A 27,318-nucleotide genomic window follows, 5' to 3' on the forward strand; every position below is an offset into this window, starting at 1 on the left:
CTGAGAACTGTGGACAAGAATGGAGTCTACCTGATCTCTCTCTGGCAGAGACCAGAAACAATTTATGCACAATGAAAAGCCATAGAAGAGGTAAGTGCCTCTCCTTCCCAGCCTGTCTCTGCTGTGCCTGCCTGTCAGGAGATGTTGGTATGGATTGACTGAGGTTTGAGTGGGGAAGAGGGTCTTTCTTTTATGTTTGTACACAAGAGAGCAGGCGCTTTAGAGGATGTGAATGACCCCTAGGAATGGTAGTTGTGCATCCATCAATTTCCCAGGGTGAAAGGAGGAGGAAACACTTGAAAAACTTGGCAGTTGCAGCAGTCAGAGGGCAGCTGAGCTTTATTCCTTGAAGTGTATTTAAATTGTATCCAGAAAGCCCTTCCCTCACCCTGGTAGCTGTGCATATCTGGAGGAAAATTTGCTCATGTTTTAATCAACTTTAATCAAGACTCCCCTTTGTGTCCTTAGAAAGTGGATGTATGATTTCAGAACTAAAAAGAATTAATATCTTCTTCAATGTGTATATGGGATTAATTATGTGAATCTCAGATTTTTTTTTCCCAGATCTGAATAGAAAAAAATTTCAGTTTGGTCAGGTGGTAGTTTGGTCCTAGTGCTTGTGCAGTTTTCCATGCTGGATCCCATGATGTGACCTATGTTCTATTGTAACTACAGAGCAGGCAGGATCTCTGCCTCTGTTTTATAAACCTTTCTTCTTGTTCAGCTCCTCAGGTTGGCTAGGAAAGTGCCTGTTAATATGGTGATCTGATTCCCATGCCTCCTCAGTACATTTCCAGCAGCTCTGCAGCAAGCAGGAAACTTTAGCTGTGTACAGCCTTCCTGTCAAGGGGCCACTGAGGGGGGGAATGCCAAAACATTTTTTCTGCTTTCCATGTGAATGCAGGGTCTTTTACTGGATTCCACAGCAGTCTCGTGTGTTATTCTCCATGAAATCACTGAATTACAGGTCTGACAAAATACACTTCCATCTGTGACTGTGTGTTGAGAAACTGGATGACTTGCTGGATACTGTAACATAGGAAACACCCATATAAATGGACTTACTGACTGGTGAGAACATAGCAAATGCTGCCTTTTTAAAAAATATTTCACACTTAACTTTGCCATTCTAGATGCAGTTTATCTAATCCACAGAATTTTGCTAGAAGTCATTAAGTTGAGCGTTTGTGATGGTGATTGGTGATTTGCAATCAGTGATCAGCCCTGCTGAATTTTCCATGATATGTATGATGAATTTTTATACCATTCCCATTAATAATTTTCCAGTTAGCTTGTGTTCTTGTTGTGTTTATCTACATGTTTGGAAAGTTATGCATAATTTATAATTGTTATACTAAGAGAAATAAGCTTAGTGGGCTTTGAAAAAGGGTTAAGCATTTACAAGTGTAATAAGATAACCTAGAGTTAAGTTAGAAAGGATGAGATATAAATCCCTATGCCTCAGGGTATAATTGATGGAGTTTAAAGAAGAATTTCCCTGATGGGTAAATTAGTCTATAATTGCCCCCATAGGGACTCCCTCCTTAAACATCTGATACTGGTGTCAGTCAATACCATGCTTGATGGGCCTTCAAACTAATTCAGGATGGCAATTCTCATAGTAACTGACACAGTACTGGGGTGTATATCATGTTCCTTCCTGGCTTTGTAAACCAGTATTAACTGTTTAGCAGTAGTGTGTTATAGTAATATGTTGCATCTCATGTGATATATCACAGTAATAAATGGTAAATGTAATTGCTGGTACTATGTATTGACTCTGATTTGCCCTTCACAAGAAGTGAAGTCTCTCTCCTACAGTGGAATTAAGTGACATTTCAGAAGAAAATTCTTTCTATTTTAGAGTTTTAAGCAATAGTAAAGGGGCTCTGAGTCCTAACCACCTGTGGAGTCCATGAAAAGACAAACTAAGGACAGCATTCCTCTTGTTCCCACTCTGACTCACATGAAATTTCCATGGGTTTTGTGACAGGGCCTCAGGCTAAAAAGCAACTTAAATATGTAGGTAGGTAGGGCCTGAACCCCTCACTCATTTCTGAGGCATTTTGGATATGTTGGAGAAAAGGGATCACAGGTCTGAGACTCCATGGATTAGACCCAAGCCATTTCTCAGGAGACTTGTGTAACTCCAGAAGAGTGACAGTGGCAGCTGAGTAAAATATTTAGAGAACAGAAGAGGTTTTTCCTTTGTGTTCAGTGATCTGAGAAGTCATCTGCTAGAAGCTCCTCCTGCTGCTTTTGAGAAATGACTGTCAGTGTGGAAAAACTGTTGTCTTTTGAGTATGTGGTATTCTTAGTGAGAGTTATGGTACTGCACTGGAGCTACTCATAAGTAATAAATCCTCAGATTTGATGTGTGTTAATGACAAACCAACACTACCACTAAAAGACCACAAAACAGCCTACCACATACACCAATAACAAAAAAAAGTCACTCAGACTTCCCCTGCCTGCAGATTCAGTTCCCCATACAGTGCATGGAATCATGTTATTGCTGGAGTTTTGACCAATTCTCATGCTAATTGTGTATTGCACATTTAGGAGTCAAATTCTCTGTGGGCAGAGGACCGTTAGATGTGAACTGGCAGGGGCTGTGGCTTGAGGCCCCTGCTTCACAGCCCCTCTGCTGTGGAGAGGCAATAGAGACCATGTTTTAGAGCATTTACATCTTTTGTAAATGATGTCAAATCCATACCTTGATTTTTTTACTTTTAGTTTAGCTACATCTGATATTTTTAAGGAATGGACTTGGTTAATTCCCATGTATGTGATCACTGTAGGCTTGAGCACAGTCAGGTAGAACTGTGCTCTTGCAGCCTTTAATTACAGGCTAGATGGTGTTTTGGGCTGCTTGACTAAATATTCATACCCAGATTCAACAATGATGTAAAAAATGAGAGTAGAAGCCTTGCTCTAGTAGAAGCCTGGGTTAAGATAGGTAAGTAAAAACACTGCTCCTAAAAACATCCCAATTTCATGCTAAGCAGTTCCCTTTGCTCCGAGGGAGTAATTGAAGAGACATTTGGATTCATTCTTCAGAACAGATTAATTCTACTAAAAAAAAATAAAAGCACTATAGTGGAATGAATAGGCACTTCAGAAGCAGCACTAGCTGTTGTTTGGACCATGACAGTGTGTGGTGGCAGGACACACACCTCTATTGCTCTGCTGGGCAAATACCAGATGGGGCAAGTAGGAGAATATCATTGCCTTGGATGATGGAGCCCCAGCCAGGTGGTGCAAGAAGCTTGAAGGTGAAAGGAGATAAAAGGAATGAGGATTAGGCATCAGGGGATGGGTGAGTAGCTTGGATGGATGGTGGAAGAACCCTGGAGACTAAGATAGCTCAGAACATAATCAGAACCAAATATGTATAGTTCCTGTAAAAACAGTGGCTTTTGTATCCTCTTATTTTCAGCATTCGTGGTTCTTGTTTAATATTTACATAATAATGCTTGCTTTTGCATTCACTTAATAAACTATTGTCCTATGGGAATTTTGTATATGAATTTTCTTTCCAATTAACAAACTGCACAATATATTTGCTCCTCAAGTTTTTAGATACGAAAATGATGCAACAATCTCTGAAAGTTCTCACAAGTGCATTTTCACATTCACACATGAATTCATGGAAGTGTGAAATGTGTGCTACTGAGTTTTTGCTACAGACATGAGAAACAAAAGCCAGGTTTGAGTGGCCTGCCAGGGTTCAGGAACTTTGTTTATTCTGTGAGTTGCCTTTGTCAGCCAACAGTCTGCACAGGGACAATCATTGAGTCAGGTATTGTTGAATGCTGGTTGTACCTGGCTCAAAGCATAAGACTTGCTGAGTGCCAGAGGAAAACTCATTGGTGGTGTCAAGCAACTTTTGTCTCTGGACATGAATTCTCATGAATATAGAATTCTGAGAAGCAGGAAAAAGTCTTTTTTTTACCTAGATTTTTGAGTCTGACAGCTGGAAGATAACATAGAGTCAGTTGAAATGAAGAGAATGGGTGTATCTACAGCTGGTCTGGTGCTTTCTGCTTTTGGTGTTTCCTCCTTTCACTGCTTCCATTGATCATGACTTTATATAAGAGTGGTGTTGGTTTCTCAGGCTACTGTTACTCATCAACTTGTCAGCCTGACAAACTGTGTCATCTGCCAGATTCACTTCTGAATTCTCCTGGACTTGCTGGTCTTGTCAAACTTCTGTGCCTATGCAAGACCCCTTGGATTGGTCTGGTTGTCTTGAAATGAGAAAAATTTCTTGCTGATTTCACTGATAAAAAAGGATCAAACTTTATTTTTGTAACTCTTGACTGAAGTGTTAATTAAGTCTTTAAGAAGTAAACATAAGTTGCTATACTGGCATGTTTGGGGAAACAAAAAGTTGAAAATAAGCTCAATTATTTAGTTTGTCTGGTAGATTTCACATCTGGCACCTAAACAGTTCTTTTGGCTGCAGTCATGTTTTTAGTAGATATGAAAGCTGTCTCTGACGTAGTCAGTAATTTTGAGCAGATTATTTAGGGTTTGACATGGTAACAGTGGTGTCAGGCAGAACTTTAATCTTATTTCTGATATGAAAATCCCCCAGTGGGCTCTGTAATGAACACCAATGAAAAGACTATCATTGTCTTCTGCTTCAGTGCTATCTTAAATACTTTCACTGTGATTATCTCGTGACCTTGCCAAGTATTGGAGAATTTCTACTTACAGTATTTCACTGGAGGAAAAAAACCCCTCAACTGAAACAAAATCAGCTTTCTCTAATTGATATGCTTTTAGCATGTAGCTTCTCAATGCTGTGTGGCCCTCAGTGCAGCATGTTAGTCTGTGTGTTGTTTTCTACAGGTCAGAATGTCTTTTGAGAGATCTTTTTTGCTTCTAAGTTAAGATTGGTTTAATTCTTCTACCCAACTATTTTTAAACCTTTTAAAAAAATATTTGTTGTTTATTCTGAATCCTATATTGTTCTGTGAAAGGCAATCAGGAGATTGATCTTTCCAACTGGTGTAGGAACACCTGTAAGTTCTCTGTAGGAACACCTGTTTAAATGCTATAGTATAAACCCAGAAAAAATCAATAATTCATGCTACCTGTAGCCTCTAGAGATTGGTCAACCATTTACCAATTTACAAATTCATTTAATTTCCTTACAACGATCTTCACTCCTTTTTAGGCCATGATCTTGTTGATTTGATGAGTGTTTTATAGGCTGTGTGTCTTTGATAGTACAATGGTATGCTGGATGTGTGTAGTAACATATTGCTTGAGTGAGATTCACTTCTTCTGTGCCCTGACTCTCCCACAACTCTCCATGTGTTTTAATTCCCCTCTTCCCTCAAATGTTAGTAAAATTTTGTTGTTGACAAGAAGGTTTCCTGAAATAATGGCCAGCTCATTCTCTGGCCCCAGTTTGCCCTTTCAAGGTTTGCTTTATAACTTCTAGGTTTACCACCTCATAGAACTTTTTTCTTTTGCTAAGAAAATAGTTTTCTCCATTCTAGCTTATGTTTTTTGCATATGAGTTTAGAGGTGATTTTTTGTAAGCTGAACTTGTTGCAGTTCTTTTTTTTTAAATCTTTAATTTTCCATAGTTGCTTATCCCCTTTGTCATCCAGCCTTCCCTGGGCCTGTGCATTCCTCTTGTCTGGGGCATTACATGAGCACAAGTGAAGCGTGAATTTGGTACCTTATGTGAGTTGTATTTGACTCACTAAGTATCTAGGTGGGAATTTATGCAGCATCAAACCAGCTGTGCTCTTGATCAAGTAAATCAAAGAGTTTTCTGGTTAGGACAGTCTGGTGTAGAGCCTTATAAAGAAGGGTGTGATAAGGTTTGAGTATTTACTTTTCACAGGGTAAATTAGTATTTTTTTAAAGTGGGTTACTTTACCAATATTATAAAGGAAGCTCAAACACAGGCTGCTTGGTCTTGATGAGAATGTAAATTGACTTGTTCTGCTTGGTGGAAAAGCCCCCTGACCCAAAACATGTCATTCCATCTGTCAGCATGTAGGCACCAGAGGAAAAGAAAAATGAATGCTGTGGCTTTAGAGGAGTTACTTTTTGAATCATTTATGTAGCACTTAATCTGTACCATGGTTTAAAAGATAAACAGATTTTTACTTTGCATCAGAGGTAAATATTTTCTTAAGTCAAAAGTAGGTCAATAAAATGTTATAGAAAACTACCTTGATTCTATTTTTATTTCTATTCTGTAAATTATCAAAGGCAGAATAACAAAATAGTATTATACTTTGATTCATTATACATCATTGTCTTTCATCTTTCAATGGAGCTAAAATGGATCAGCTTTACACTGCTGGTTCCAGAGTGACACTGGTGGTGTTCAGTGTTGACTGTTTACCTGATGCATCCTACCATTTGTTCCAGGGATTTTATTTCCTTTTAAATAAAGGCATGGAATAAATCAGAAAAAAAGCCATTTAGGAAATACCTCGAATATATTCTACTGCACTTAGTGAAAACATTGAACAAACACTTGGATGAAATATCACCTCTGTCATGAAGAATTTATTTGTACAGAAATGAGAATTTAAATATATTATTTATAAAATGTATAAATAACATTTTTCTTGCTTTTTTTGTGACAAACTTCCACAGAAGAGAGAGAAATGTGTTCAGTTCTGGTGCAGTTTCTCAAAACAGCTGAATCTCAATGTGCACAATTTCCTCTATTAATTCCTGTTATTACACAAAAATAGTCATCCAAAATGGTTTAACTTAACCACTTTGTACAAACATTTATCTTGGTGAGATTTTGTCCTGCAGGTTATGTAATGTCATAGGCATTCATGGCCATTTACAGGACAAACATGGTGTCATTCTATCCTTGGAGGCTAAACCCTAATATTTACACAAACTGTGCTGGAATAATGAACATAGGTATAGCTCATTTTAGAGGAGAATAGCATACCAGCTGTGGCTTTGAGATTTACAGCTTAATCCTGCCATCTTCTTACAGTTCAACTCCAGTTTAAAACACAGTGTATCTTCTAAAGGGTTGTTTGGAAGGAGATTCAGGTTTGAATTATCAAGCTACAAGCCTAGAAGAATGTTGGTGGGTCGATTGTGGAGGTTTTCTTAGCACGTGTTCAGAACTAGGCTAAAATATTCAACAGTAATTTTGCAGCCTTGGCAGAACTTTTGTTTTGGCCTGCCTGCAGCTACATAAAACTTTGTTACAGAGTTCTATCTTACAAGACCTACAAGCTGCATCTTCAGGTATACTTCAGGGTAGCACTTTGGTGTGGAGATTTTGTTTAACAACTTAGCTGGCTTTTGACAGTTGTTTAGTGGCTTTCAATAGAAGTATTGATGCTTCCTTACACTTAACTCAATATTACAGTTTTTGCATCACCTGGTAGAGAGATATTATGAAAACAGTTCAAGGGAGGAAGTGTAGCTGCTGGTTTAACAGGCAGTTCTAAGAGGAAAAACATGTAACTCTATAATCTATGTTCATATGCTATGAGCTGTGCAACAAAGACATGTTATTGGAGTTGGATGGATGGATTTTACTGTTGTCTCTAAAAGGGTCTGAACAAGACTCTTATTCCAGAGCTTTTGAAGCAGTTATAGGAGCTTCTGTTACTTGTTATACCTCTTGCAAAGACTTCAAGCATCTTATTCCAAGTGATAATAGAACCATTCACTAATATGCCTTTGCAAATGAGTAAAAAAGTTAACTGGATATTTGTGAAAAATATTATAGTTTAGAGGGCTTCACGGTCAATTTTAATATTCCTTTAGTTCTTCTCTTAATGTATCAAGCTTGCAGAATTTCTGAAATACAATCACCTGCTTTCTGAAGTATTTTCTCAACTCTTTCTAATACCTTTTTGCATTTAAATATGTTCATGTATATGAATTAATTGAAAGTTTTATACCCTCATATTGCTAAGTTTCCATTCCTCCAATGAATAAACTTCAGAATTTGCCTGGATAACTTCACAGATTATATTCAGGAAAATTTGATTTAAAATCTTAGTCTAAGCTAGAAATTTGAAAATAATCTGTACAGTTCTTCTCTTGCTGCATGCTTACATTTACTTTCATCACTTGTGCAGGTCTTTGCTATTCAGTGAAGCATGTTGAGCATGCTAGAGGTTAACCCCAGGAATAAATGTGTTGCTGAATAAGGGAGATGATCTGAACTGCTGCCAGAACTTTGTAATTTGCAAATCCACCCTTTACCTGTAGTACTGATTTTATCATATGATAGAACTAAAAATATCTCCCTCAGAAGGGAATATCTACTCTTTCATCTGCTCTAATGTAATTGCTTCAAGAACAAGTGCTGCTTCCTGCAAGCTGATGACCATCCCACAGGTAATTGATAGTGACTTCAATCCCTACTGGGCACCTAAGGCTTCCACAGAAGAACCACAGGATATTCTAATGGGCACCCAGAGGCCACTATTCACTGGGCACTAAAACTCTGAAATGGTTTGATCCTTTCTCTCCATGTTTGTAAGCAGCTTGTGATGACTGTGCTCCTTTTGTCGTCAAGTAGCATTTCTTGTCATAGGAGTTTGGAGTTTAAACTTGTTATTAAAAGGATAGAGAAGAAAACATGACTTATAAGGCCACAGTTATTCCCTGTCTATCACAGCAAACTAATGAGCATATTTCCATCCCTTTCAGAATGTGCTGTTCAGGTGATTTTTTTTGCCTTGTGAAATAATTATTTTCATGAATATGCAGGGTTTGGTCTGTAACTCCTGAGGCCCCATTACAAAGTTCAGATACCTTTTCAGTCTAAATATCCATTTTGCTTATCAACATCTCATATGCAATTTGTCAGTTCATACTATTCATCAACCAAATTTGCATATGATATTAGTTCAAAAAGCCTGCAACAAGAATTCTCCTAGGATTCTCACCTGAATATTAAAGCAAATGTAATGCATCTAAGAGGATGCATTTTGAAGTGGTAAAGGCTAATTTTAATTAGAGTAAGTGTATCCTGATATTTTTTCCCGCTTGGACTTGATATGTGTTTATAAAATGTGAAATAGTGGTTTAAAGTAGGCACATAGGTTTCTACCTTGACAAAATAAGGGTAAATGTAGTTATTCCATGTATGCAGATACCTCTAGTAAATAGGAATTTTCTTCCTTGTGCTCTGAAATTGACTTAGATTATTTCTGATATGTGCTGGGAATTCTCTTCGGAAGATGGAGCAAAACCAGAGCTGCCTTGGTGACCCAGCAACATTTTAAGCAAGACAATGGAAAGAGCCTATCCTAGACCCCCTACAGGCTGCAGCCTGGTTCTTGAAATTTTCTCTGTGAGTAGTGAGATCAAAGATTATTCATGACCTTCCACAGAGACCAAAAAGCAGTCTGTGTCTGGCAACATCAGTGTCAAACAGGCTCAAACTGAAGTTCAAAAGCTAAGATGGCACCCTATCTGCAGTGTTTTCTGCTTTAGCTAGAAGAGAAAGAAGCTGAAAAATTGTGCTTCTCTTGCTTCCTGTGTAGGAAACCTAGGGGGACAACTTGGGGAGGAGTTTTCCTTTGTCACAAATAGCAGAAAAAAAGGACTAAATATCTTTCTAACCTCTGCAGTCAGTGACCTCAAGGTTTATTTTACATTATATCATAGGTTCATGGTGAATTCTGTCCATGCCAGGTGTATCTTTCCAGTGCTGTCTTTGTGATATTGGGTTTTGTTTGGTCTAGAATCTTTACTAACAAAGGAATAGTGTAACAAATACTTAGAATTTTTGCCCCTGCTGTTTACTAGATTATTTTTTTATTGAGTCTCCAGACACATCCCTCTAGCTCTGCTAAAGTGCAGTGTTTATAGTAGGGCTGCAATTCTCATATTCTTGTGGCTTCTGTTTTGCAAATAGGGTGACACTGGTAGCTCATATGCAGTTTTCAAGTAATAATGTTACTCTGTGTGCATTCCAGCAAGTCTGGCCAAGTGTATTTCCTCTGTGAGATCACAGACTACTGTGCACAGCCTTCACTTCCTCACTCAAATTGCTTTTCTTTCTTTCTTTGTCACTCCTATTTTTAAAATTACTTTGTGAATTGTATTTTAGTTTCTTAATTACTGATGATCACCACTTTTTTTTCTGCTGCAGACAAAACTAAATATCAATTGCTGCAGATGTTGCTTCCTTCTGGAATAACTTTGAGTAGTGACTGTCTCTTTACTGCCCTAGATGTATGAGCCAAAAACTGACAGTTCTGAAAAATGCTTTTTTTTTCCCCCTTCCCCTGGATAAAAGTACTAGAATCAAACTGAAAAGCAAAAGTGCTTGATCAACATTTTATTTTGTTGATCAGTGAAATTTCCATAGTGTTTTATTCTTCTGGTTTTGGAAAAAAAACATTTGACTTCTATTTTTTGATAGCCAGATACTTTTTTTTTTCTGTGTGTGTTTTTTCTCTCATTTCACTTAAGCAGTGTGTGTTGGGAGAGAAACAGTGGCATATTATCATTATTCAGGAGAATTCCTAATATGTCATGCTTTCAATTTTGCAAAAATATTTTTCATTTTGGATGTTTTTCTCTGAAAGCCAATTTGCTCTATGTCTGAAAGCACAGTAAAGTGTCCTTGTTGTGTGAAGTTAACAAAGGAATTGTTTTTACCTACATTGAAAAATACTATGGTTTATGCAAGATCTTAGATGTATGGCCTAGTGTTTAAGAACTGGCTGAAGATTTGAGATAAGGTGGATCAATTTACCTCTTGAGTGTGGATTTCCTGTTTGGATGAGGGCTGCTTCTGGTTCATTTCCTTACTGCAATGTGTTTACAGTTACACAGGGTGCTGTGATTAATGTTTGCCAGGTGCTCTAATACTGCTCTGAAGGGAGACATCTAAATATTAGCAGTATCCAACAGAGTACCAGTGTACCACATTTGATAAACTTACTCCCTCAAAAATGAGATTTCATCGTATTTAAAAGGTGATGGCAACTGTGCTTATCTACATCATCTCTGTCTTCATAATTCCCAATAATCTCTTGGTCTGAAGTTAATCTGCAGATGGCAAACAAAGATACACCTCAGTCTAGGTGAACACTGGCCATGAGACTTGAGCAAAAGGAGCCTGTATCCTTCATTCTTATTTGTGCCCCTGTCACATCTTCTGCTCCTTTGTGTGGTCCCCAGCTGTATATAGGGCCTGGTGATATTGGCCTCAGGTAAGTGATGAAGTGAAGGTCATTCTCCTGCTCCTGTCTCAGAGTCCTCTATGTACAGATACCAGTAGAATATAGGAGACCCTTTTCCCAACCTAGAACATGTCATTGCTCTAGAACACAGGTTTGCTTAGGTTTGTTATATGTTGTAGAAATTATTGGAGTGCATTTCTTATAAAAAATGCAATTTTTCTATGTAAGGTCTGCCTTCTGGACCAGGAAATCATTACAACTTTGAGGAAGCAAAATGGGCTCCTAGTATGTGTTTAAAAGAAACCAAAAGATACATTGATAGCTCTGGCAACACCTGTGTCTTAGTAATTAGCTCAAAATATTCCTGTGAATATTAACTGTAGCAGAGACTTGCCAGATTAAATCTGAATTGTTAAAATGCCCTGGAAAACAGAGGGGGGGAAAAGGCTGTTGTTTTAACATGCCCTTGGATGGATTTAACAGCTTCTACTGTTGTGAATTGCTTCTAGAAGGCCAAATGACAGGCCCAGGTATTTCTTTAAGAACTTCTTCAGTTTCCTGAGTCTGGTATTTTAGAGTAGCACTGCTCCAAGCATTTAATTGGTCTCCATTGTATATCTGGCAATTGTGTCTGTAAGTTCAAACTTTTTGTTTGCATTACCTCACACTCTCAGTAACAGGAGATGTATACCTGCAAATGCTTTTATTTTTTAATTTTATTTTTGTTTTTACTCCATTCTTGCATGTTAAACTACTTGTGAAACTCCCAGAGCCAGTCAGGCCTTTTCTATGCCCTGGTGCTAGCTAATCTTGTGCTCTTTGGCTGTGAAAACTTCACGTTTGGGCAGAATAATTTGGCAGAATTTTCAAGCATTTTTCCTGTGCTCATATTCAACTGTGGAATTAATCTCACACGGGGAGCATGGTTTCATGTCTGCTCTGGGACCTGGAACTATCAGCACCTGTTTATACCTATGGAAAAACTTGTTATGGTCTGCTCTGTTCTTCATGGGCTCAGTGTTAAATCCTGTGGTGGCAATGCCCAAAACTGCAACTTTGAACACAACCTTTTCTCTGAAAATGCTTCTCAGATTTGTTCCTCATTAATGTCTTCAAAGTTTAAGTTTGTCAGTTTCTCAGTGAGCTTGTTTTGCTTGAGTCTGCCGCTTAGCTCAGTAACATTAAACGCTGCTGTCAAAAGCTGATTGATTGCTGCTTTCCATGAAGTTGGATACAGGCCACCCAGTGGGTGATACTTTTGCATTTGGTGCACTTTTCCATGTTGCTCTATTTCTGGCTCCTTGATGATAATTTCTTGCTTTCTTGTCTACTTCTCTAGGTCTGTGTGGAGCTACACAGATTAAACCCTCATTAGATTGCCTCCCTTATATTCCTCACCTCTGGATCCTTCTAAACTTTTTTGTACTCTGCATTTCCTAAAGGTTTGTTTTTCTCCTTTTTATTTTAGCCACAGTATTTTGCAAATTTGTACAGCAGAAAAGAAATATGATGCCAACTGGAATGCAATGCTATGTAAATGCACAGAGAAAGTGGGAACTGGGGGGTCTCACATGCCTTTCTGCAAAACAGCAGCAGCAATCAGGGATGTCCTGCAGCTTCTTCCAGCTTCTCTGGGGATGGTCTATGAGCTTTCCATCTAAAAGGCTTTTTTTCCAAACTTTCTGTTACAATTTTTTCTCAAACAGTATGTCTGTACGATAAAAAGGAGGATGGATTGTCTTTACCTGTCATGGAGCTGTTTATAAAGGAACAACTTTCTGCCTGTAAGGGAGAAGTTCCATATGGATGGTGGGATCAGTTAGAGATTGTTTATTTGCATGCTAGAAATCAGTTTCACTGACTATTTTACTGTCCATCTTTTTATTCCAGCAAGAATAGGAGATTTATAAAGGTTCTGTCTCTTAGTGTGTGAACAAGCAGGATGCCACATGGATGTTGATTTAAAAATATCTGCACAGACTTCAAACAAAAACTTAGATTCTTTACCCTGAGTTCCAAAGACCATGTCTTTTATTAGAAGGCCCAGAGGACACTCCTATCAGTAGAGGCTGTAAACTTAACAAATTTATTCAGATGTGCATAGGAACAAAACAGCACCAGAAAGCTGTAAATTCATGAGTTTAGAGAACTCACTACATTGAGGGTGGAAGTGATCAGTGATCCTGGTAAACTACATCTGAGTGCAGTATTCTGTTTCTACTCCTTTAAATTGACTTGGCAAAGATATGTGATATTCACTATTAGGATAAAATTATGTGAAGCAGCTGCACTGACAGAAGATTAATTATCCTTTACACTGCTGACATTAACCCTACCTGTCATCAGGGCAATGGGAAGAGTTGCCTGCTCATCAGGTCATTTTGTGAACACATTTACTACCACTATGTTATTTTAAATTATCATAAAACATGAGTGAAAATAGAGACTGTCAGTTGTGGTTTTCTATCAACACCTTATGATAAAATCTCTTAGATTTTTAAAACACAGAGGGAAAAGGCTAGCAGTCATTAGGTAGACTTTGGGGTTCCCACAGGGCATGTACACCTTTGATACCCTTGTAAGTGACTTACTGTGGTGAATCTGAGATTGTGTCATAAAAAAATCCCCAAGACCAGAAAGGTAATTCTGCTTTCTATAGAAAGAAATAACTGGTGTGCCTTAAAGGAACAGGATGTCTTGCTGGTTTCATTGAAAAGGCTACTCTAGTTTTGTTTTTCTATATATCTGTTCTGATAATTATGATGAGGCAAATACTTACCCCCAGGGCTGGACTGCAGTGACAGAAACCAGGACCTGGCCCAAGGTGAGGCTGCCCAGTGGGTCTGTTGTCATGCACCCAGGTGAGATGAGTGTCTGTCACTCTCTGGCTGTGCTGTCTGGCTCCAGAGCTCTGAGAAAGATGTGTGGGTTGAGGGAGCTCTGCTAGTGAAAGGTGTCATGCTGGCAGCCTGGGGGTGGAGAGCCCTGGGCCTCTGCCAGCCTGGTGACATAATATATTGAGGAATGTTACTCTGATTCTTTGACTCTCCAGGGCATATCTCCAGATACAGGGAGTGAGGAGGCCAAAGAGGGCTCTCTAGGCTTTGTTGAGACCTCCATTGCAGGTCACAGTCTTTGCTTTGAGAAGTGAACACAAATTTCTAGAGCTCAACACACTGGAAGGGTGGAATTCCATCCTGGGGCACTTAAGCTTGATTGGTGGGTCTGTGCAAACCTCCTGAAGTTCAACAAGGCCCAGGGCAAGGTCTGGCAACCGGGTGGAGGCAGTCTTAAGCACCAATAGAGGCTGGGTAGAGCAGGGATTGAGAGCAGCCCTGGGGGAAGAACTTGAGAGTGTTGATTGATGAGAAAGTCAAGATGACCTGGCAATGTGTCCTTGCAGCCCACAAAGCCAACAAAACAGTCTTACCAGCAGATCAAGGGAGGAGATTCTGCTGCTCTTGTCTTGTGAGCCCCAACCTGGAGTTCTGCATCCAGATCTGGCAGGGAGAAGCTGGGTTACAAGGATGGGGACCTGTTAGAATGGGGTCCCCACTCTAACTCCTGGAGAGGAGGATCAGGAAGGTGCTCAGAGTGCTGGAACACCTCTTCTATGAAGGCAGGCTGGGGGAGTCAAAATTGTTCAGCCTGGAGAAGATGAGGCTCTTAGAGAACCTTCCAGTATCTAAAAGGGCTTCCAAAAGAGCTGGAGAGGGACTTTTCATATGGCCACTTAGTGACAGGACTTAAGCTGATAGAGGGTAGATTTAGGTTAGATATTAGCTAGAAACCTCTACTGTGAGGATAGAGACACTGGCACAAGTTACCCAGAGGAGCTGTGGGTACCCCATCCCAAGAAGTGTTCAAGGCCAGATTGGATGGGGCTTTGAACAGCTTGGCCTTCTGCAAGTTGCCCCTTCCATTAACAAGGGGCTTGGAACTAGCTGATCTTTGAATCCTCTTCCAACTCAAACCATTCTACGAACTTTTTGTAATCCCATAGGATTCCCAATAGGAAGTGGGAAAATGGCAGTATTTAATATGACATTAACCCATAAGCTCTCTATATAAAAGTAATGCTAAATTTTCACCTCTTCTACAAATTCTAACATGAGTTTGGGGTATTTTTTACTGTTAAGTCTTCATGTTTAGGGATGTTAGAAAAGTCGTGGGCTTTCAAATTTGTGCGCTGAAGCTTTTCCCTGTAAATAGATGTTAATGTTTGTAGAGGAGTAGCATTTGTAACTTCTTATAGGCTGGAGTAGCCCATTCCCTAGTTTGCAACAGTGAGCTAATTAGAATATGGAAACCATGAAGAAATATAAAGTGTTAACTTGATTAAATTGGAAATGGGGCTGCCCACCTGTTCATCTAAATATAAATGACTCTGCAACATGACCCGACAGTCGTCAGAGGTGGGTAAAGCCAGCAGGAGCTTCCACTGAGCCCTGGCTTGGGCTGGGCTCTCTGTCCATGAATGAGGGCAAGCCAAGCAAAGGAGAAGCCTGAAAGAATGTCTTGGCACTGCTTCCTGGCTCCCACAGTGACCTTAGATACATATCACTTTATGTAATATTTTTTTCAAATGTGTGTAGTCAGCTCTAACAGCTTGTTGATCCCAGCTAAGCTCTTTGGCTTGGCTCTGCTGTCAAGTGTTCTTGTTTGCCTGGGTCTGCTAAGCTGTGTGGCTTGAAGCTAAGGGAGCTTCCTAAATATTATGGAAATAAACTCAAAAGCTCCATTGTGATCACTTGTTGAAACAGTGCTCTTAGTGCACCAGGATTCCCTGATGCTGAGGAGCTCAATGGCTTTGACTTGGTGCAAAACCTTGCCAAACAAATCTGCCTCCAGATCTTAGTGAGAAGGAGGTGTCTTAGAGAAGTTCCTTTAAACAACTTGACACCATCCTTCTCAACAGAATTGCATCTGCATAATCTTGAATCTTTTGACTTGGACATTGAGTCTCGGTGCTTCTCTTCTTAGTGGGTGACAGTCACCATCCCAGTACTACTAATTAGCTCTTTATTTAGATGAGTCTGGACACTAAACTTCTGTGGATGACATATCTGCCAATTGCATCTCAAAGCAAAGCTTTGAAGTGCTCTTGCTAATTCCACACATTCCTCTCAGCCACATTTACTGCACTGCTGTCCTGCAGGTAGCTTCCTCTGCTCTGCTGCTTGTTCCCTGAAATTCAGGCTTATTTGTTCTTCTGCCTAACACATGCATTTTTTTTGTAGGGCTACCCAGTGTTAAATATCTGCTTTGGTGAATTAATGTTATGTTCCTGCTGTAACTCTGCCTCACTGCAGTGATCCTCCTTTGGTTGATCTTAAGCCCATTGGGGTGCACTGGCCAGCAGCTTCTTTTCTGAGTATGCGTTATTTCCTTTCCCAGGAGTACTAATTTGAAGAAGCAGCCCACCTTCTAATGATAATATAGAGCTTGACTGCTGCTTGCAATTTGTGTGTTGACATTGAAAATCTGTCTTCACTCCAATTTTATGCATTTTATTTATACACATTGTATATTGCATTTGTTGCTGAATTAAAAACTGTATTCCTAATGACTTCCATGGCAATTTTGAAATAGCTGCCTATATTGCATAAATAACGAGCTTTTCAGCTCAGAAGTGATTTACATCTTCCCAAGTTGCATGATTTCTTTGTTAGGCTTATTAGAAATTCTCAAAGGGCACTTTATTTTTACCTCCCTTCCCTTTCCCTGCCATTGTATCTGTAATTCAGTGCTCTCAGAAGCCACAGGGGAATGGCAACCCTTCACAAGCAGCCAGGCTCACAATAAGTAGTGCTGGCTCCAAGTCCTACTCCTGTGCCTTTGCCACAATTGCACCTTGCCTCTGCTCTTGCTTGTTTGTTCCTGGACCTCTTCTAAACAGGAATTGAGGGCATAAACATGAATTGTGCAAGAACTCTCATTTATGGTGATTTTATGCTGTGGGGAATTCTATTACAGATTAGCTTTTTGGGCCATAAAACTTTCAAATATCTTTTAAGCTGGATGTGAATTCCAGTTTCCTGAGGTAAATAAATACAACTTTCCAATCCTGGTCTGTCCACCTGCCAAAATCGGGTCTATAAGGGCAGCCAAAATCTATTATTGGTTTACACTGGTGTGAATCTTCTGACGTTAAAGGTTGAATCTGTGTAACTGAGAGTGGAATTTGGCTTGTGGCCTTGGTATCTTACATGGCATGGGTGAAAGCATACAGTTCAGAGCAGATATAACAAGGGGGGGCTGGTGGGGGCAAATGATGGTAAAAAAAGGGTACTAAAAAAGTCTCTATACAGGCATGTGAGCATAGGAGTTTGTGTAAATGCTCTGATTGCTTATTTCTCCTTTGTTTATTAATAAACCTGCATGAACACCTTATATTAAATAAAATAAATATGTATTTTTAGGTTTTGAGTTATCAATTCCTTCCATCAGGATAACAACACTTTTTTGGAAGTCTTTGTCATTATCTGCATGAAAATCGGTGTGTTAATATTTTTCTGTAACGTGGTGAATGTTTAGTTGTCAACTTTGCCAGATTGTGCAGCAGGTATCCCCATTTGGTAGTGATTAGAACTGAGGTTCTGCTATAATATAGAATTGTGAGAAGTTTCTTTTATTTTTTGCTAGATTTTGTTTCTATGTTCCCTTTTTTATTTTTACTATGAGATCTTTAGATGCTGTCATCTTTTCAGTAGAAAAGATGTTCCACTAAGAAAATCTGGTAGCTTTTTTTTTTTCAGGTAGCTTTACATGATGTTAGATGCTATAAGCTTGAAAAAATCAATTAAGCAAAAATTATTTTGGCTATGGGAAGGACACTTGTATATAGAAACAATTAAAAAAAGTAATACTGCTTTATTCTGGAAAAAATAGAGAATAATAAGAATGGCCACCTAATGATAATTTTAGAGCAGTAAATTCACTTTCCACTTGCACTATTTCAAGTATGATGCAACTCCAAATTGAACCAAAATTGAGGTTTATATGCTGACAGTCTCTTTGCTGTTGCCTTTCTTTACATGTGTTGACTGGTGATTTTGTCAGAAAGGTCAGCAATTTTAAATGAAGTCCATGGGAAGAGAGGGTTCTTCTAAACTTTGAGAATATCAGAGGGCATCCAGGGCCAAAGTGGTTATCTGTGTGTTGAGTACTGTCTGTCCGAGCACCAAAGTTCCATGATAGGCAGGAGAGTGATAGCTAATATAGTAACTGGAGCAGGCTCCTGCCCAGGGGAGGAAGGGCTGCATTGTGCATGTGGAAGTCACTTGAAATCTGTGGAGTCTTTCACAAATGCAACTGAAAACCATTTCTCTCACCCTCTTTGTCCAGTATTGAAGATTAGTCAGTCTCAAGGTGTTAAAAATATGAATAGTGATTTCACATGGTGTCTTGGTGTGATTAAATGTCAGTGGATCAACGCATGCTTTTGTTTTGGCCCTGAATTTTTGTTGTTTGGTATTTGAAAAGTAAATGCTTTCATTAAGGTTATTTTCTGAATCTTGTGCCTGGTACCAAAATGTATCTTTAAGTCTGAAATTCATTTCCTCAAAAATGTTATCAGGGTGTTTCTGGATTTGTGGGTGTTTAGGTTAGATTGTTAATAAATTTGCCTTCGAGGCTGTTTTACATTCCTTTGGGACTTCAGAATTTGAGATTGTTATTAGATATTTCCTGTCTGACTTTGAAAGAGGGAAGGAAGCTGAAAACAGAAGGGTACTTCTTGAGGGAACAGCTGTCCTGATGGTCCCAGGGGATTCTCTGAAAACCTGGCTGTCCAGAGTCTGGGGTGGATGAACATCTTCTGTCATCTGAGCCTGCTTAACAAATATGGTAAGCTGTGTTGGGAAACAGCCAGAGCTGGATAATTTTGCTAGGAATGAGGAAGAAGAGAAAAAGGCCAGGTCAGAGCATCAAAGCTGGCTTCAACTCTGCTTTTCAGTGGCTACTGTGCAAAGACTTTCTAAAGTTCTGCTTCCAGTCCCTGGTGTGTTACAGGACATGTGAGAGAAGAGTGCCTTTTTCTGTTGGTTTGGTTTATTTTTTTTTTTGGTGTGAACTTTTCTGCAAATTTTATGCAGTGCCTAATCCTGTACTTTGTGAGGAGAAAGTTCACATTTCAATGGACACAAAGCTATAGGGTAGGCAAAGGCCTGACTGCATTAGAGATTAAACTATTGTGACCTTGATTTTATTTCTTGATAGACATAAAAAATTAAAAGAATACAAGAGTGACTTCTGCATGTGTTATCCCTCTCCTTATCTGTGAGGCTGATGTCAAGACCTAACCATTCTGTAATGTTGTATAGCATACTTGGACTTTTTTCCTTCTGTTTTTTCTTCAGCACGAGTTTTGTCTTAGGTGTGTGATGAGGTATGAAATAAGGAGATAGGAGGAATGATGTGCATTTGATCAGCACGTGGCAAATAATGAATCTGGCTTATGCTAGGGAGCAGGGTGACAAAATGGCCCTAACTGGCATGAGAAATCCTATCCTGGGAAAGCTGGTGTCTCTGCAGCCCCAGGCTCCAGCCCAGGGAAGGTGAGGGGCAGTGGGGTAAGAAGGGGATGAGGGAAGGTGCTGATCCCAGGCTAGGCTTGGGCTGGTGGCACACAGCAGTAACTTGATCTCTGGAGAGTGGGGCTTGTTTGAGAGCTGGCACTACTGAAAACTTGCTGCTTTAGCTGGAAAAATGTGATATCAAGACACTCATACAGTAATGATCACTAGAAAAACTTTACGTTCACCCACATGCTGGTTTATGCAGAAGATTTGGTGTTCCTAAAACAAAAAAAAATGTTTCTGGAGATATGGGAGATCTTGTTTCAAAATCTACTGAATAATCATCACCCTATAACTTATTGTGGGAGTTTCAAGACCTATGTTTATGGACGAGATGAAGAGCAGCAGAGGTAGAACGAAGTGTTACCATGTTTTGAATTGTCTATCTAGTATAGATTTTTAGTTTTTATTCTTAAGTGATGATTTCTTTGGTATTAAGGCTCAATTTAAATATGGTGTATTGTCTAAGTCATTTAAGAAAATCAGGAGATTATATAACCTCTAAGTTTATATAGGAGGAAGTGCAAAACAATGAAGTATGACTGATTATACTCTGAAGATTCTGGTGTGTATTTAATGATGAGTAGGACAACATGGGAATCAGGAGAATGAACTCCAAGCAGCCGGTGATCTTAATGGAAAAACTGTGGGGCATGTGCAACATTACTCACAGGTTTCCTTTGTTATGCTTTGTATTGTAATGGATATCTGGTGCCAGGGAAACTGGTTACTGCTGCCTTCACACGATCAGCTCCCAGTAAATAAGGCCCCTTAATTTTCCTTCTGTGAGATTTTATTTATTTATTTTTTCTTCCAACTCTCTTCTATCTCCTTGTATTTTCCTCCTTTTTTTAGCTGTTGAGATAAATAAGAGTATGAAGTATGCAGAGTATACTGGAATAATTTTTTACAGGGTCAGGCTCTGCTTTCATGTACAACTCATACTCAGGTATGAAATGCTAAATGGCTTTGTGTAAGAATTCTACTATTTCTAAAATCAGGGAAAGCTTTGCTATGTCTTCTTTGGTTATAAAGTTGTCTTGTCTTTCTTCTCTACTTTCTGGTAAGTTCAGTGAAGTGTTCACCTGGTAACACAGCTGCAGGGAAAGCTCTCCTAAGCTTGTGAAGTTGATAATTTGTCTTTTAGAAAAGTATTATGACAAATGATAAGGTAAGATCCATGTCACTGCTTGCAAAATTTGAATTGCTGCAAGCAAAGCATACAGCAGAGCTGCTGAATTGGATGGTTGTAAGACTTGGCACTGTTTTTTGCAAGTTTTGCCAGGCTCTTTCGTGACTTTTCTTCCTACGATATGAATTTTGTCTTTTGCAACTGTTAGAAGTGAATAGGAAATTGGGAGGTGAGCAATGTTGTTTTAGCTGCCTTTAGACTGCTGAGCTGCAAAACAACAAAAAGACCTTTTGATGTAACCCCTTTAATATAATCTCAAATACCAAAACTTTTTTGTCTTGTTTTTGATTTAGGGATAAGGAAAGGAAGAAGAGAGAGACAGAATCTAAGCTGTTCTCACAACCCTATAATCTGCATTCATTTGTTACTTTCTTTTAAAATAAGGGGACTGTGGCACTACCTCGGACAAGATGTCTAAGTACCTGTGTGGGTAAGGATTTGGTGAGACTGGTATTTAATTCATTGCATAGAAGCAGTTACCACATGCCATAACCCATGAGCATAGTTCTGGTACTAGGCTTAAATCTCTTTTGCCAGAAGTCATCTTTTGAACAGGTATTTTTTCCTTTGTATTGGCATGACATAATTAAGCAATAAATCACAAATATTTTTAATTGAGTTGAAAAGTTTACTGTTGAAAAAGGGGATATGAATTTTTTTCGAATAGAAAAAGATGTTTGGATGTGTTTTGCAGTTGAGATTGAGTTTGTTAGTTGAGATCGAAAACTTTTAGTGGCAAATTGAGATTTATTACCCAGGGTTAATAAATTAATTATTCTTAAACAGATATACTTTAATTTTTCATAAACTTTTCACCATGAATGCCATTGCACATGGATGAATTTGTCATTCAGTAGAAGAGATTATGCTGCTGGCAAGGTAACTTTTCCCTGCAGCTGGAATACAATAAGGGTTTTTATTTGTTTGTGACATGAATTTTGACTGATTCCAGGGAACCAGTTTAATGACTGAATTCTAAACCTCTTGGTACTGTAAAGAGTGTCATCTGTAACAGCCCTTATAAAACAAAACAAAGGCTAAGAATAGGAAGCTTTCTATTACTCTTCTGTTTTAGGTCATTATCCTAAATATCTAGTTGGCTCAGGCAATTGTTAGTGAGCTGCTTTTATCTGTAAGTGACCAGTGTGAATATTACTGACCTTGGCAGCATCTAAAAACTGTTGGCATGTGTGGAGTAAGTTTGGGAATCTCGGCTTTTAATAGACAGATACGTGCGGTGCAGGAGCTGTTTCCACAGCTGGCAGTTCTGTTGCCACTTGTGGTGCACTGGGATGAAAATGAGCATCCTGCTGGCCTCTGAATGTCATTCTTTGAGTCAAGCCTTAAAGGCTTCAGTGAGGGAGTGTGGGCTCTCCCTGCTTTGTACACATTTGGGAATCTCCACCTCCAAAACCCTGCTTAGGCATATGTCACATGATACCAAAGCCAGGGATTCCCTTTCCCTGGTAGAGTATTCCAGTGAGGGAATCATGGATTCAGGAGGTCAAATACTTAAAGCAAATGCCAGAGTTTTTGGCAGGTTTGGTTGTTTTCAAAGGCAGCTGATTTTGTTTCCTTCCTGGTAGTTATGGTTGGCTGGCACCCCTCTTGTCTGTGAGCTAACAGGAACATGAAGTGGACACTCCTGTGCTTTTAGAGCCAGTGTCCATCGAAGACGGCAGCACCAGCTATTGAAGCACTTTGTTTGTCAGCCTGCTAGTATTTTTAGGAAGCTGATGGAATTTGGCTTGTCATCTAATGCCTTGATCCTCTGCCAAATGTCAGGTGCCCTGACCAGCCGCCCTGGTCCCTCTACCAACTGTCACCCTGCCCTGCAGAAAGTGGAATGCTGTGGAGTCGGCAACTCAGTGAGGGATTAACAGCCTCTGCCAGCGTGCTCTAATTAAACAGCTATATAGACAACAGCTGGGAAAAATTCATCAATCACAGAATGTTTATTTTTGGAATTAAAACACCTCATAACTAATGCATAGATTTGCATTGATTACCATCTCCTGGAAGGAACAAGTGGTGCCAGCTCCATGTGTCTGGGCATTTTGAATGTTTGTATCACTTGTACTGTCACCCATCTGCCTCTGGTTTGTTAACTGTAGTTAAAGGGTTGATCAGCTGCTTTGCAGCTAGTTAGGGTCAACATCTGTAGAACTGTGATGCTGAACACTACAAGGAATTCTCAATTCACTTTGTCACGTGGTGCATGACGTATTTGTGTTTGTCAATCTTCCTCATGTGGACAGGACTCTTGATTTATTTACACTTGATCAAATCAGTAGCAATGCAGCAAACACTAGATTAGTTGCATAGACTTATAACCATGGTTAGTTCATAAACAGGCTCAGGGTGAGTTGCTCAGTTTCTTTCTGCAAGCATTATGCTGTCCAATGTGGCAGTAGTGCAGTGGTATGTGTCCTTTTGTAATATGAGGTGGCTATGTGGCAGTCAAGCCACCAGAAAACTTCATATATGAAGCACTTTCTAAGCTTTTGAAAGTGCTGATATAAAAATGTTTGTGTGCACTCAAATTTGTATTTATTCAATGCCGTATTTTTTTTGTAAGAGCAACATTTTTGCCTGATTCAGAAGCAAACTTTTCTACTTGTCAACATTTACAAGGGCTTCAGTAATATGAGTACAGATAGAGTTTTGAAGCACTTCATCCATGGCTACTAAAAGGTCTGAGGTCTCACTTAAACCCTCAGATGTATGGTGTTCTTCCTAGAACCATTATATTCAAACTAAATGGAACAAACTATAATGTTAGGCTCTAATACAATATCCTTCTCCAAGGCATCAAACTGAAGATGCAAAAAAGAGCAAGCAAGAAGTTAGCCTCAAGGTTTGTACATCATGATCTTCAGTGCTCATTAAATGGTACTTACAGAGTCATGTGCTTGTCAAGCTGGTGATAATTGGTTTTCCTCATCTAAAAAGAAAAGCTTGAAAATATTGAGTGATACTGATAGTTTAAAAAATATATTGGTAGGTAGGCTGACAAAAATCAGGTTATTTGTGTGTGAGAAACTGTATTGCTTTAACGAAATGAAAGAAAAATTATATCCAATCCTGGGATGTTTATATGACACAGTAAGCACTGGCATTTGTATTAGTCTGTGGTAGAATCTTGTTTGGCCTTTTTAACATGGCAGAAATATGGTTATCATGGAGGAAGTTCACTGGATCTCTTTCAAATCATAAAATTAAAACCAAATGTAAGGTGCAGGGATCTGCACCTAAACATCTGACTCCTGAAAAGATTATCAACCAACACTTCATGGCTGTAGTAGGAGCTCTTTTGGTTGGTATTTTAAATTAACTTTTAGATCAAACCTTGAATATTGCCAGCAGTGAGCAGGCATTTGATGAGGGGTTGCAACAAATTCTCACTACTGTGTAATTGAGATAAATAACAGTTTTAATTAATAACTTTGACCTCTCATTCAAGATACAAAGACAATAGGTAGGTCTAGAGAAAAGCAAAGCAGAATTTATTCTTTCTTTCTTTTCTTTACTGACTTGGCATTCATGAGGGAATTCAGAAAGTTGAGGAACTCTTCCTCAGAGGGGCATGGGGTACAGAGCTCATTTACCATGTTGTTATCTTTCTTTTAACAGGTCCTTTGCTACCCTTTGAGCACAGCCCAGACCTTTGAGAATATTCTGTTTACCAAGATGAAGAAAAAGAATCATTCTAATGGTATTTCAGAGATTCTGCTGTCAGATGCTTTTCTGCTTTCACACAGACTCAATCCTGCCATGACTGTAGACTTCAGTAAAGGTGAGATGATATAATTATTACTTTGTTGTTTTTGTTTGTTGTGAACAAAATGGATGTGTCTTTAGATTTGCCCCAAAGTACTACTGGGATTGGCAGCAGCAAGACAAGGTTAAAAAAAAAAAATCCACAAAACAGTGAAATATTTATTGATGCACAATGTAAATACTTCATGTACTTTGTGACAGCTGATGGAGACTGTAGTTCTAGCCAAGCTGAATTTCCACTCCCATGTACAGATGGGCTGGGACAATGTGCCCTGATATTTAGATATATTGACTTCCTTGCCTTGGACCAGGAGGGGCTGATTATGGGCAAGGCAGGTCTAATAATTGCTGCACTTAGATTTTGTGCTCAAACTATGGTAATATATTTTTGACATTTCCTCTTTAAGCTGCTCCATCTCATGTTCATGCATAGTGGAGGGTGTCAGTACTGAACCTGGTGCATGAAGCTCCAAAAGCTCCATGTGTTTTAGAGGATGAGAGGTTTTAAAATGTGTCAGCCTTTACTGCACTGAGGGCTTGACTTTAATGCCATACTTGCAATATTTCTTCTAATTAAGAAGAGTGAGGAATACTACTAATTCGGCAGTAAAGTTAATTAGCACAGACTATAAATGTTTATTTGTTTTTTAATAGCAACAAATGCATTATAAATTACTCCTGTGTTCATCTATTGTAAAATCCTGCTGTTAGAGTAATTTGTAACAGAGCTTTTTCTTATAATAGCTGTTAGCATGAATATGATTTTGGTATTGATTGTGGAATAAACATGTTAAGTGTTAAACCTGCTAAGTTTTTAGCTAGGACTTGCAATATGAAAAAGATGGAAATAAATTCCATGCATATTGATGGATATTGAACTGCTTAATGTAATCTTTATTTACAATCAGAACCTGCTTTTGCAGGCATTTCAAATCTGAAATAGATATGTTTATCCTAAACACAAATTTACTACATCTAAACTCTAAGAGCTTTATGATAATTCTTGGCTTTTGAAATAAGTGTGGAAGTAGAACTTCTAGTTTTTTCTGTTGGATTGACTGGAATTTCACAGATGCTTGTGAAAACTTGATAGCAAACTTAAATCCTTAAATAACTAATATGCTTTTATAATTGTTTTTGGTAGCAAGTACTGTTTTTATAGCATTGTAGGTGTATCTAATAGTTTCCAAGAGAATATTTGTCAGCATTTGAACTAAAATATTGAAATATTTTAATTTACCCCATAATGCAATTCTGAAGTTCTTACTTTCTGTAATAGCAAAACTGGAATGAAAAGATGCCTTATAGTTCTGCTTCAGTCAGGACAAGCACTTAAGAGATTCAGGTTTAAAACATATGTAATGAAGAGGAAAAACAGTAAGGTGCAGTTTCTGCTGTAAGGTGATTTCCTTAGAGAAGTATCTTTTAGAGGAAGATTGAGAACTGAGACCTGGTTTGGATTTCTAGAGTGGGAACCTTCAGTAGGTGTGGAAGACTAAGTATTTTGAAAATGACTAAAAGAGGGCTGGTTTGGGGCAATGGAGGTGTTATGGCCAAGTTATACAGGCACAATTCAGCCAACACTAGAAAACTGAGAAATTGCCATCTCACATTGTCTTTATTTTCCCCTTTTGTTTTAAGTAAACTTTGCCCTTGGGTGTTATGAGAGAGAAATCTTGCCTCTTAATACCTTAATCAATGCTATCATCTTTTCTGCAATTCCAGTCTTTTTGTAGCCTTTTCAGTCTGGATGCTGGTCAAACTTTATTGAGCCACTTAAATTGATTCAGGTTTTTCCAATTTTGCAACATCATCTCTAATGCAATCAGGTTTTTCCAATTTTGCAACATCATCTCTAATGCAATGAATCCAGTGACCTAGCCATCTTCTCAGTGTCATTTCTAACTCAAGGGGAGAAGTTTGAAAGATTATCCAGCTGTTGATATGGTGGCTTTAGTATTGATGATATTCCCATGGAGAAGCAGATAACGTATGGGAAATAGTGAACTCTTTTTGGGAACAAGAGGAGTAAAAACCTTATATGCACACTCAGATATACTGTTGGAGATACAAAAATGTCACTATAAAGGCTGAATATGATTTACTTAGCAAAAGCTCCACTTTTGGAAAGTTGTGACTTTGATATGAAAATCAGAGCATTTACAGCACGTTTTCCAGGATATTCTCTGCATAAAGCATGTATTTTCTGAGGATTTCTGAGTAAATATTTTTTTTCTTTAATAAGTGTGTTTCTAATATATAAGATTATTTTTGAACTTTAATCTTGGCTTCTGAATGCACCATCTATAACTTTGGTTTCTGCAATAGTTCCTAGAAGGCAGTTACTTGGTTGCTGAGGAAATAGCATCTTAGTGAGGTTCTCTTTTATTAGCCATTGCCTGCTTTATACTTTTCACAAAGACATTTGCAAATGTCACATTAAAAAAACAGATCTAAAAGAGTGGAAATGTGGTGATCTAACCCTCAGTGAAAAACCATGGACTGCACAGACTCATTATGAATTCCTATTAGTGTAGAATAACCTGTAAATCAATGGGTTATGTTTTCTTAGATTTAGAAGACTAGATGCAGATCTGACAAA

The 27,318-nt window shown here is 38.6% G+C and overlaps 1 long non-coding RNA gene across 2 annotated transcripts in view; it reads left to right on the plus strand.

Annotated features, from left to right (window-relative positions):
• Positions 1-601: 601 nt before the first annotated feature.
• The window catches only part of LOC306806239, a 63,652-nt gene continuing 36,935 nt past the window's right edge, over positions 602-27,318 (plus strand). The window contains exons 1-2 of one of the 2 annotated variants that reach the window (XR_013775429.1): positions 602-665; positions 24,570-24,732. This is a non-coding gene — a long non-coding RNA (uncharacterized lncRNA). Of the gene's footprint in view, positions 666-12,523; positions 12,608-24,569; positions 24,733-27,318 lie in introns of those variants that run through there. The other variant, XR_013775430.1, reaches the window with a different exon arrangement.

The sequence above is a fragment of the Erithacus rubecula genome (assembly GCF_903797595.1).
Source record: "Erithacus rubecula genome assembly, chromosome: 11".
In the NCBI taxonomy this organism is placed as follows: Eukaryota; Metazoa; Chordata; class Aves; order Passeriformes; family Muscicapidae; genus Erithacus; species Erithacus rubecula.